General features: G+C 48.8%; 1 pseudogene; it reads right to left on the bottom strand.

The window, feature by feature from the left end:
- Positions 1 to 8,580: 8,580 nt before the first annotated feature.
- On the bottom strand, positions 8,581 to 8,704 carry LOC142196419 (small nucleolar RNA SNORA17; annotated as a pseudogene).
- Positions 8,705 to 9,185: the final 481 nt, after the last annotated feature.

Here is a 9,185-nt window from a genome sequence, read left to right as displayed (position 1 = left end):
GGCGGGTGCTGGAGCAATGCTCGCGCCCGCAGTGGGGAAGAGGCGGAGAGGAGTGGCGGGGGCACAGTAGCTCCTGGATGTCACCTAGGTATTGTCTTCTGGCGTCAGTGTACCTGGCCTGTCACTGCTGGCTGCAGTGTGTAATGTACAGGTCACAGAAGAGAGAGAGGCACTGCCAGCCTGCCTGTAATAACCGGGCAGAGAATAGGTCGCTTTGTGCGGTGTTTACATTTTACAAAATGGTGCCACAATCCAGTGCAATGAATGGAGTCTGCACATCATAACACAAAGATAGGGGTGGAGATCGTACAGTCAGGCGGCCATACACGTTAGGTGAAAGACTTATGGAGGGGCTGGCAGACCATCAAATGTATATGGGTGGCAGAATGTCCACGCTAACCCCCTCCCCACCGATGGGGGGCGGAATCAAACCTATTGGATGTAACACATACCAAATTTCTAGAAGTTACTAAACATGGCTGGCAAGAGAAGGGGGGCAGGAGCACATGTATGACCTGCCACAAGAGAAGACATGACATGCATGTACACAGGATGGGGCAGGAGCACATGTATGACCTGCCACAAGAGAAGACATGACATGCATGTACACAGGATGGGGCAGGAGCACATGTATGACCTGCCACAAGAGAAAATATGACATGCATGTACACAGGAAGGGGCAGGAGCACATGTATAACCTGCCACAAGAGAAGACATGACATGCATGTACACAGGATGGGGAGGAGCACATGTATGACCTGCCACAAGAGAAAATATGACATGCATGTACACAGGAAGGGGCAGGAGCACATGTATAACCTGCCACAAGAGAAGACATGACATGCATGTACACAGGATGGGGCAGGAGCACATGTATGACCTGCCACAAGAGAAGACATGACATGCATGTACACAGGATGGGGCAGGAGCACATGTATGACCTGCCACAAGAGAAAATATGACATGCATGTACACAGGAAGGGGCAGGAGCACATGTATGACCTGCCACAAGAGAAGATATGACATGCATGTACACAGGAAGGGGCAGGAGCACATGTATGACCTGCCACAAGAGAAGATATGACATGCATGTACACAGGAAGGGGCAGGAGCACATGTATAACCTGCCACAAGAGAAGACATGACATGCATGTACACAGGAAGGGGCAGGAGCACATGTATGACCTGCCACAAGAGAAGATATGACATGCATGTACACAGGAAGGGCAGGAGCACATGTATGAACTGCTACAAGAGAAGACATGTCACAGCACTCATTTGCTTCCATTTCCACTGAGCCATCACCATCCAATTGCTCAACCCCTATACAGGGATGGTTGTAAAAAAAAAAAAAAAAAGTGTGTCTCTCTGCAAAATGAAAAGTGGGCACCCAAATTCTAAAATAATGCACAAACAGTCACATCCAATTGATTGTGAAGCCAGTGGTATTAGTAGGAATAAAGATATATGCCTCCATACAAAATATAGACCTGTATGTTTTTGAAAAAATAGATCAGGAATTTTGTTTCTAGGAAATCCTCCATGACAGCACCACAGGAGTTAGGGCTCTGCCCCTAATAGGGATGGAAGAGGATAAAAGGTACCTCCTGCCTCCCATATCTTGGCTAGGTACACATGTGCATTGGAGCCTGTGAAGGAGACTCCACCACAGATTCTAAGATCAGCAATAGAGAAAAGTCCTGCACAGAGGACTTTTGTTTCTACCATTTCTATATGTAAACCCAGCAGAAACATCATAGTTTATAGGGTCTACGGATAATCGCTTTTTAGTGGACGGAATCTCGATCTTTTGAATCCCCATATAGACTCGAACGATGGAGAGATGAACACTAGTGTGAACGTAGCATAAGTGTTTGTCAAATTACTATTAGCACATAAGAATATACCTCTTACATTATAAACGTTTGAGTGAACCAGCAAGTTTGCGGGGGTGCAAAAAGGCCCTGGATCTTGTAGGTTTCTGTGGTTACCTTATTTTTTATATTGAACATAGGAGCAGGGGTGAACCTGCCCTTTTCGCCGCCCGAGGCGGGTGACAGAAAGCCGCTTCCCTCCCGGGAGGAGGGGGCGCGGTGGAGCGAGGGGGCGGGGCTTTGCGGCATTCGCAGGCAGGGAGAGGACCTGCTCTCTGCCTGAGCGTGAGCTCCAGCGGCCTCCCCAATCCACCGCTCGGTGCTAAGCCAGTCCAGGACAGCTTGTCCTGGACTGGCTTAGGTAAGCAAAAATGCCGCCCTCCCTGGGGCCCTGGCATAGCGCCGCCTGAAGCGGTCGCCTCATGGGAGGTGCGGCGCTGCATAGGAGGTTTTTTGAGCTTGTTAGATCCCCAGAACTGTACAAACAAGTTGGAAGCTATTTTAAAGAAACTAGTAGCTCTGAGGTAGTTTAAGGCTGGGACCCCAAGGGACAGAAAGGCTGTGATTTGCCTGGAAATCTGGCAGATCCCATTATAGTCTATGGGGTCCACAAGTTTCCAAGGGTAACCGCTTTTTTAAGCCGAACGCAGATGTGAACCTAGCCTAAGATATGAAGATGGGCACCAGAGTAAGAAAAGGTGAATAACACTTTTTATTATGTTTAATCACCTCCCTGGAGCTACTGATCATTATACTCTGGGGTCTAAAAAGACCCCAAAGTATAATAATGGTTCATAGAAGGAAAAGACCCAAAAATTTTGGTTTCAGAGAGTCCACTATAAGACATTATAGTGTGTGGGAGGGACCACTATGGGGCATTTAACTATGTGGAGGGCCCACTAGAGGGCATTATATAGTGTGTGAAGGGGCCACTATAGAGCATTATAGTGTGTGGGGGTGCCATTATAGGACATTTCACTGTGTGGAGGGACCACAATAGGGCATTATACTGTGTGGAAGGACCATGATAGAGCATTATAGTGTGTGTGAAGGGGACACTATTAAAGATGAGTAATATGAAGAAAAAAGAAAATCACACTCCCTGTCCCCAGCATTCTAGTGTCTGACACCGCAGGCCACACCATGCCTCATTCCCCTGCACCCTATGTGACCACAGCGGCCAATTAGGCGATCCATGGAGAGGAACAAGTGATGTCAATCACATATATCACCAGTCCCTCTCCAGCAACTGTATCCTTACTCAATATCGACTTGAAACTCTTTGTTAAAGTCCTTGTCATGCGCCTCACACCATTACTACAACAGTTCATACACAGGGACCAGATAGGCTTCATACCAACTCGCAAAGCGCTTGACAAAATGACTCGTGCAATAAACATCCTTCATTATGTTTTGACAAAGTATATACCAACCCTTCTCCACTCTACCAACGCAGAGAAGGTTTTTGATCGAGTGGATTGGAATTTTCTATTTGGCAACCCTCTGCCATGTTGGCCTTGGTCCTCATATGCAAGCCTGGATCACCATCCCCTTGGAGTGAATGGTTTACGATCTGAGCCCTTTCCTATCACCAATGGTACCCATCAGGGCTTCCCCCTTTCCCCACTTATTTTTAGTTTGACTTTTCATTCTATGTCATTGGTACGCTGCATGTACTGTTGCCCTTGGTGCCTTCCTTGCTTATCCCAATGGGGATACACTTCCCATATTTTTAAGCTGCCAGATCCTATCTGCTTGGCCCAAATTCATGACCGTCGTCACATTTTCCTAAAGACGGGTCATCATTGAATACTTTACCAAGATTACACTGAATATAAATCCATTATGTTATCAACCTAAGGGCACTTTGGGGTCCATCTCCCACCAGCAGGTACTCCCTCCCCCTGGAGAGCTGGCCTTAGACTGTTCACCCTAATGTCCTATGACCCTCCCTGCATGGACTATCCCATTTGATGATATTTACAGCCTGCGTGCCGTCTATTTTTTATTTGTTTTTTAATGAAAATGTTCGTATTTAGTTTAGGCCCAAATGCAGCAGGTAAAGTGACATGACTGCTCAATCCTCAAACAAGCATTTACGGTAAAATATAAAGGATTATGCAAGCTATATTGTGAAATTAAATGCACAGCTTATTGCACATTTCCTTTCCCAACATATTCACAAAATTAAATATAATTGGCATCCACATCAAGAACCAATCTCCATATCACATCATATGACCTGCATTAGTCAATAAAAGCTCACAGATCTTTCATTCTTAGTAGCCTCACTGACAGCACGATAAAAGGAATAGCAGTGCCCACTATTGTTCTCTGTTATCGCCTATTTTCAGAAGACAGCACTCACATAACCCATTTATATATACTCGCCCACATAGTATATACATAAGTGTATTGTGGGGAAGGTAGCTCGGTAGAAGCAGTGGTACGGACCCAAACAGTCAAAAAAGGGACACAAAATGTGCAGCAAACTGGTTTATTTAGAAAAACAGGAAAATAAATAAACCTTGACTTCAGGCAAAATTGAGCAAAACAAAATACAGCCGACGAAAATAAAACAAATTCCTGCTTGTCCAAGCGACTAACTAAACAGAAGTAATAACCTAACTATAAGTGTGCACAATATTTGTCGGACTCAGGCAGTGGCGTAACTAGGAATGGCGGGACCCCGTGGCGAACCTTTGACATGGCCCCCCCCCGGCTGACATCGAAAACCCCGACCAACACCGAAAACCCCGCACGACCCCACCCCCCGCATACCTACGCACACTATTACGCTCCATAGTGGCCCCTGCACACATTATTATACCCCATAGTGGCCCCTGCACACAGTATTATACCCCATAGTGGCCCCTGCACACATTATTATACCCCATAGTGGCCCCTGCACACAGTATTATACCCCATAGTGGCCCCTGCACACAGTATTATACCCCATAGTGGCCCCTGCACACATTATTATACCCCATAGTGGCCCCTGCACACATTATTATACCCCATAGTGGCCCCTGCACACATTATTATACCCTATAGTGGCCCCTGCACACATTATTATACCCCATAGTGGCCCCTGCACACATTATTATACCCCATAGTGGCCCCTGCACACAGTATTATGCCCCATAGTGGCCCCTGCACACACTATTATGCACCATAGTGGACCCTGCACACAGTATTATGCCCCATTGTGGCCCCTACACACAGTATTATCCCCCATAGTGGCCCCTTCACCCACTATTATGCCCCGTTGTGGACACCCATTAACAATTATTATACTCTGGGGTCTTTTCAGACCCCAGAGTATAATAATCGGAGACGCAGGGGAAGAATAACATTAAAAAAACAAAAAAACACTGTAACTTACCTGTCTCCCGACTCCCCGCTGGCGGCCATCTTCATTGACGTCAGGGACGTCATGTGACCGAGAGCCTGCGTCGCGACGCATAAGGACGCAGGCCCCGATCATGTGACGTCTGAGACGTCACACAAGTAGGCCGAAGCCTGCGCGGAGCCTGGAGAGGTAAGTAACACAGTTTTTTATGTTCAGTTACCTATCCTGCACTTCCGATCATTATACTCGGGGGTCCGAAAAGACCCCCGAGTATAATAGTGCTTGTGGGGCCCGCAGTGTCACTTACCGATCCCAGCCCCTGCCAGGATCTGTAAGTATATAGGGCCCGTTAGCAGCTGGAGTAACTCCAGCCGGTAACGGCCTATTAAAAAAAAAAAAAAAACGCAGCGGTAGCGGCTGCCACCGGGCCCCTAATGTCCCGGGCCCTGTGGCAGCTGCTACTGCTGCTACCACGGTAGTTACGCCACTGGACTCAGGGTTACAGGACAGACCCAGCCACCTCCTCACTTCCTAGATCTGCCCTGAAGTGCAGGTTCTGCAACCTTTTATGGGCCAGTAACAAGCCTTAGGATACACACCTGGGGCTGAAACCTATTCCAGACCCACACTGGACCACACATTAGTCAGGTATCTGGGGCTGATATAGCGGGACTCCAGCACTCTGCCTGTCACCTTCTCACAGTATATATAGTTGTTCTCTATCAGTCATTATCAGACGATTGTATCCAGAGATGATAGCATGAGTTACATCAGGTAATTACACCACAGGATTTGTGGCCAAAATATTGATAAAACTATGGCCTGTATTATACTATTAGAAAATCAGCCTTCATCTGGTGCGGTCTCCAGGTTTTGTCAGCAGCAGGTAGTACACTTTACTACATAATCCTATATGGGAAGGTTAGTAGAGCAGTTGTCTATGCAAACCAATCAAAATAGTGTTTACATTTTTAAAGTTTAAGTTTAAAATTTTAATTTTTCACCACATTTAGACAAGTAATTTTCCATTACCATTATCTTATGCATTTTCAGCACATATTAAAGTTTTCAGTCAGGGCCGCCATCAGGAATTTTGGGGCCCCATACAGCCTAAGTGTCTGGGCCCCCCCGCCATTTTAAAACTGCCTTATTTTGCGTCATACCAATTCTGTATTACATTTCCCTTTATTTAGCAGCATTACAAGGCTTAATCAGATTCTATTTGCAGGTACAATCTGCTACGTGTGAAAGCACCTATAGAGAGCCAACACCATCTATAAGAGCCCTCCTAATAAATCCTCAGGGCTTATTCACATTGCGTTTTTGGCCTCCCTTGCCGGGATCCGTTAGTAACCAGTCAGAATCAGCTGTCAACTTATCCCTGCACGAAGAACTGGCCATTAAAAAAAAAGGGGGGCCTGCAGTTCTCCGTGCAGGGATAAGTGGGGAGCTGATTGTGACTGGTTACCAACGTATCCTGGCAAGGGAGGCCAAAAACGCAATGTGAACACTCCTTTAAAGTGAAAGTCCCATCCCCAAACAGGCTGCTATGCAAGTAACATAGCAGCCTACATCATTATTATTCTCCAGCTAAAAACTTATATATTATATATTATTGCCCTAGTTCCCTCTCCGCAGTGGCACACACCCGATGTCCTAACAATCCCCCCCATCCACCTTCTAACATCTCTCCATTGCCCCCTGTATCCATACCTCTCAACTTTTGAAGAACCAAAAGAGGGACAAAATGTGCGGCGCGCTGTGCGGGAAATTTAGCCCCACCCACTGTTATGTTGACTCCGCCCACTCATTAATTTTCCATTTGCCCGCACACTGTATAGTCCTCCTACAGTCACCCGTAAATTATATGTCCCCCCTCCGTCTCTCCCCCAGCTTCATATACACCTTTCATCTGCCCCCAGATTCATGTCCCCTCCATTTCTGCCCCCAGATTCATGTCCCTCCATCTCTGCCCCCAGATTCATGTCCCCTCCATTTCTGCCCCCAGATTCATTTCTCCACATATCTGCCCCCAGATTCATGTCCCCACATCTCTGCCCCCAGATTCATGTCCCCCCCATCTCTGCCCCCAGATTCATGTCCCCCCATCTCTGCCCCCAGATTCATGTCCCCACATCTCTGCCCCCAGATTCATGTCCCCCCATCTCTGCCCCCAGATTCATGTCCCTCATCTCTGCCCCCAGATTCATGTCCCTCCATCTCTGCCCCCAGATTCATGCCCCCCCTCTCTGCCCCCAGATTCATGTCCCCCCATCTCTGCCCCCAGATTCATGTCCCCCCATCTCTGCCCCCAGATTCATGTCCCCTCCATCTCTGCCCCAGATTCATGTCCCTCCATCTCTGCCCCCAGTTTCATGTCCCCTCCATTTCTGCCCCCAGATTCATGTCCACCATCTCTGCCCCCAGATTCATTTCCCTCCATTTCTGCCCACAGATTCATGTCCCCACATCTCTGCCCCCAGATTCATGTCCCCACATCTCTGCCCCCAGATTAATGTCCCCTTCATCTCTGCCCCCAGATTCATGTCCCCCCATCTCTGCCCCCAGATTCATGTCCCCTCCATCTCTGCCCCCAGATTCATGTCCCTCCATCTCTGCCCACAGATTCATGTCCCCTCCATTTCTGCCCACAGATTCATGTCCTCACATCTCTGCCCCCAGATTCATGTCCTCACATCTCTGCCCCCAGATTCATATCCCCCATCTCTGCCCCCAGATTCATGTCACCCCATCTCTGCCCCCAGATTCATGTCCCTCCATTTCTGCCCACAAATTCATGTCCCCACATCTCTGCCCCCAGATTCATGTCCCTCCATCTCTGCCTCCAGATTCATGTCCCCTCCATCTCTGCCCCCAGATTCATGTCCCCTCCATCTCTGCCCACAGATTCATGTCCTCACATCTCTGCCCCCAGATTCATGTCCTCACATCTCTGCCCCCAGATTCATGTCCCCTCCATCTCTGCCCCCAGATTCATGTCCCCTCCATCTCTGCCCCCAGATTCATGTCCCCTCCATCTCTGCCCCCAGATTCATGTCCCTCCATCTCTGCCCCCAGTGTCATGCCGTCCTCTCCTTCATCTGCCCCCAGTTTCACGTTCCACATTACACTTACCTTCTCCTTCGTTCCCCCGCTGCTCTCTGCGCGCCTCTCTCTCTTATTGGCGCACAGTTGTAGACGCGATGTGACGTCATCACATCGCGTCTACACTGCCGGCGGCAGCGGCGAAGTGAGGAGCTGACACAGGTCAGCTCCTCGCTTCAGCGGCTGAAGCGAGCTGACCTGTGTCAGCTCCTCGCTTCGCCGCTGCCGCCTCTCTCGCTGACGCTGACACATATGCGGCTGAAGCGAGGAGCTGACCTGTGTCAGCTCCTCGCTTCGCCACTGCCACCTCTCTCGCTGACACATATGCGGCTGAGCCGGGTTCCGGCTCAGCCGCATATGTGTCACCGAGAGAAGCGGCAGCGGCGAAGCGAGGAGCTGACACAGGTCAGCTCCGGCTCAGCCGCATATGTGTCAGCGAGAGAGGCGGCAGCGGCGAAGCGAGGAGCTGACCTGTGTCAGCTCCTTGCTTCAGCCGCGTATGTGTTCAACTCAGATCTGAGTTGAAACAGGACATACAATGACTGCTGCCGGCGCCAGGGGGCCGGCACACGGTGGCAGGCCAAAACCGCCCCCCCCCCCACATTTTTAAATTTGGCCGGGCCCCTGACGCCAGTAGCAGTAGTACTGGCCTATTGGCGGCCCTGTTTTCAGTCATAACACTTGAAGAGGGAGCTACCAGTGGAATCCTTTATACCCACACTTTATACCCAGGCAAAAAGTGTAACCCAAACAAAAAGTTATATTCACCACTCTCCCCAAAAATTAGTTTGACATGTGCAGAGTTCACCCTTATGCCTCCTGAACACAAACGTACTTTTGATATGCAAGTGCGG

The sequence above is a fragment of the Leptodactylus fuscus genome, chromosome 2, assembly GCF_031893055.1.
Source record: "Leptodactylus fuscus isolate aLepFus1 chromosome 2, aLepFus1.hap2, whole genome shotgun sequence".
Lineage (NCBI taxonomy): Eukaryota > Metazoa > Chordata > Amphibia > Anura > Leptodactylidae > Leptodactylus > Leptodactylus fuscus.
This window is presented reverse-complemented; position numbering and strand designations above follow the sequence as displayed.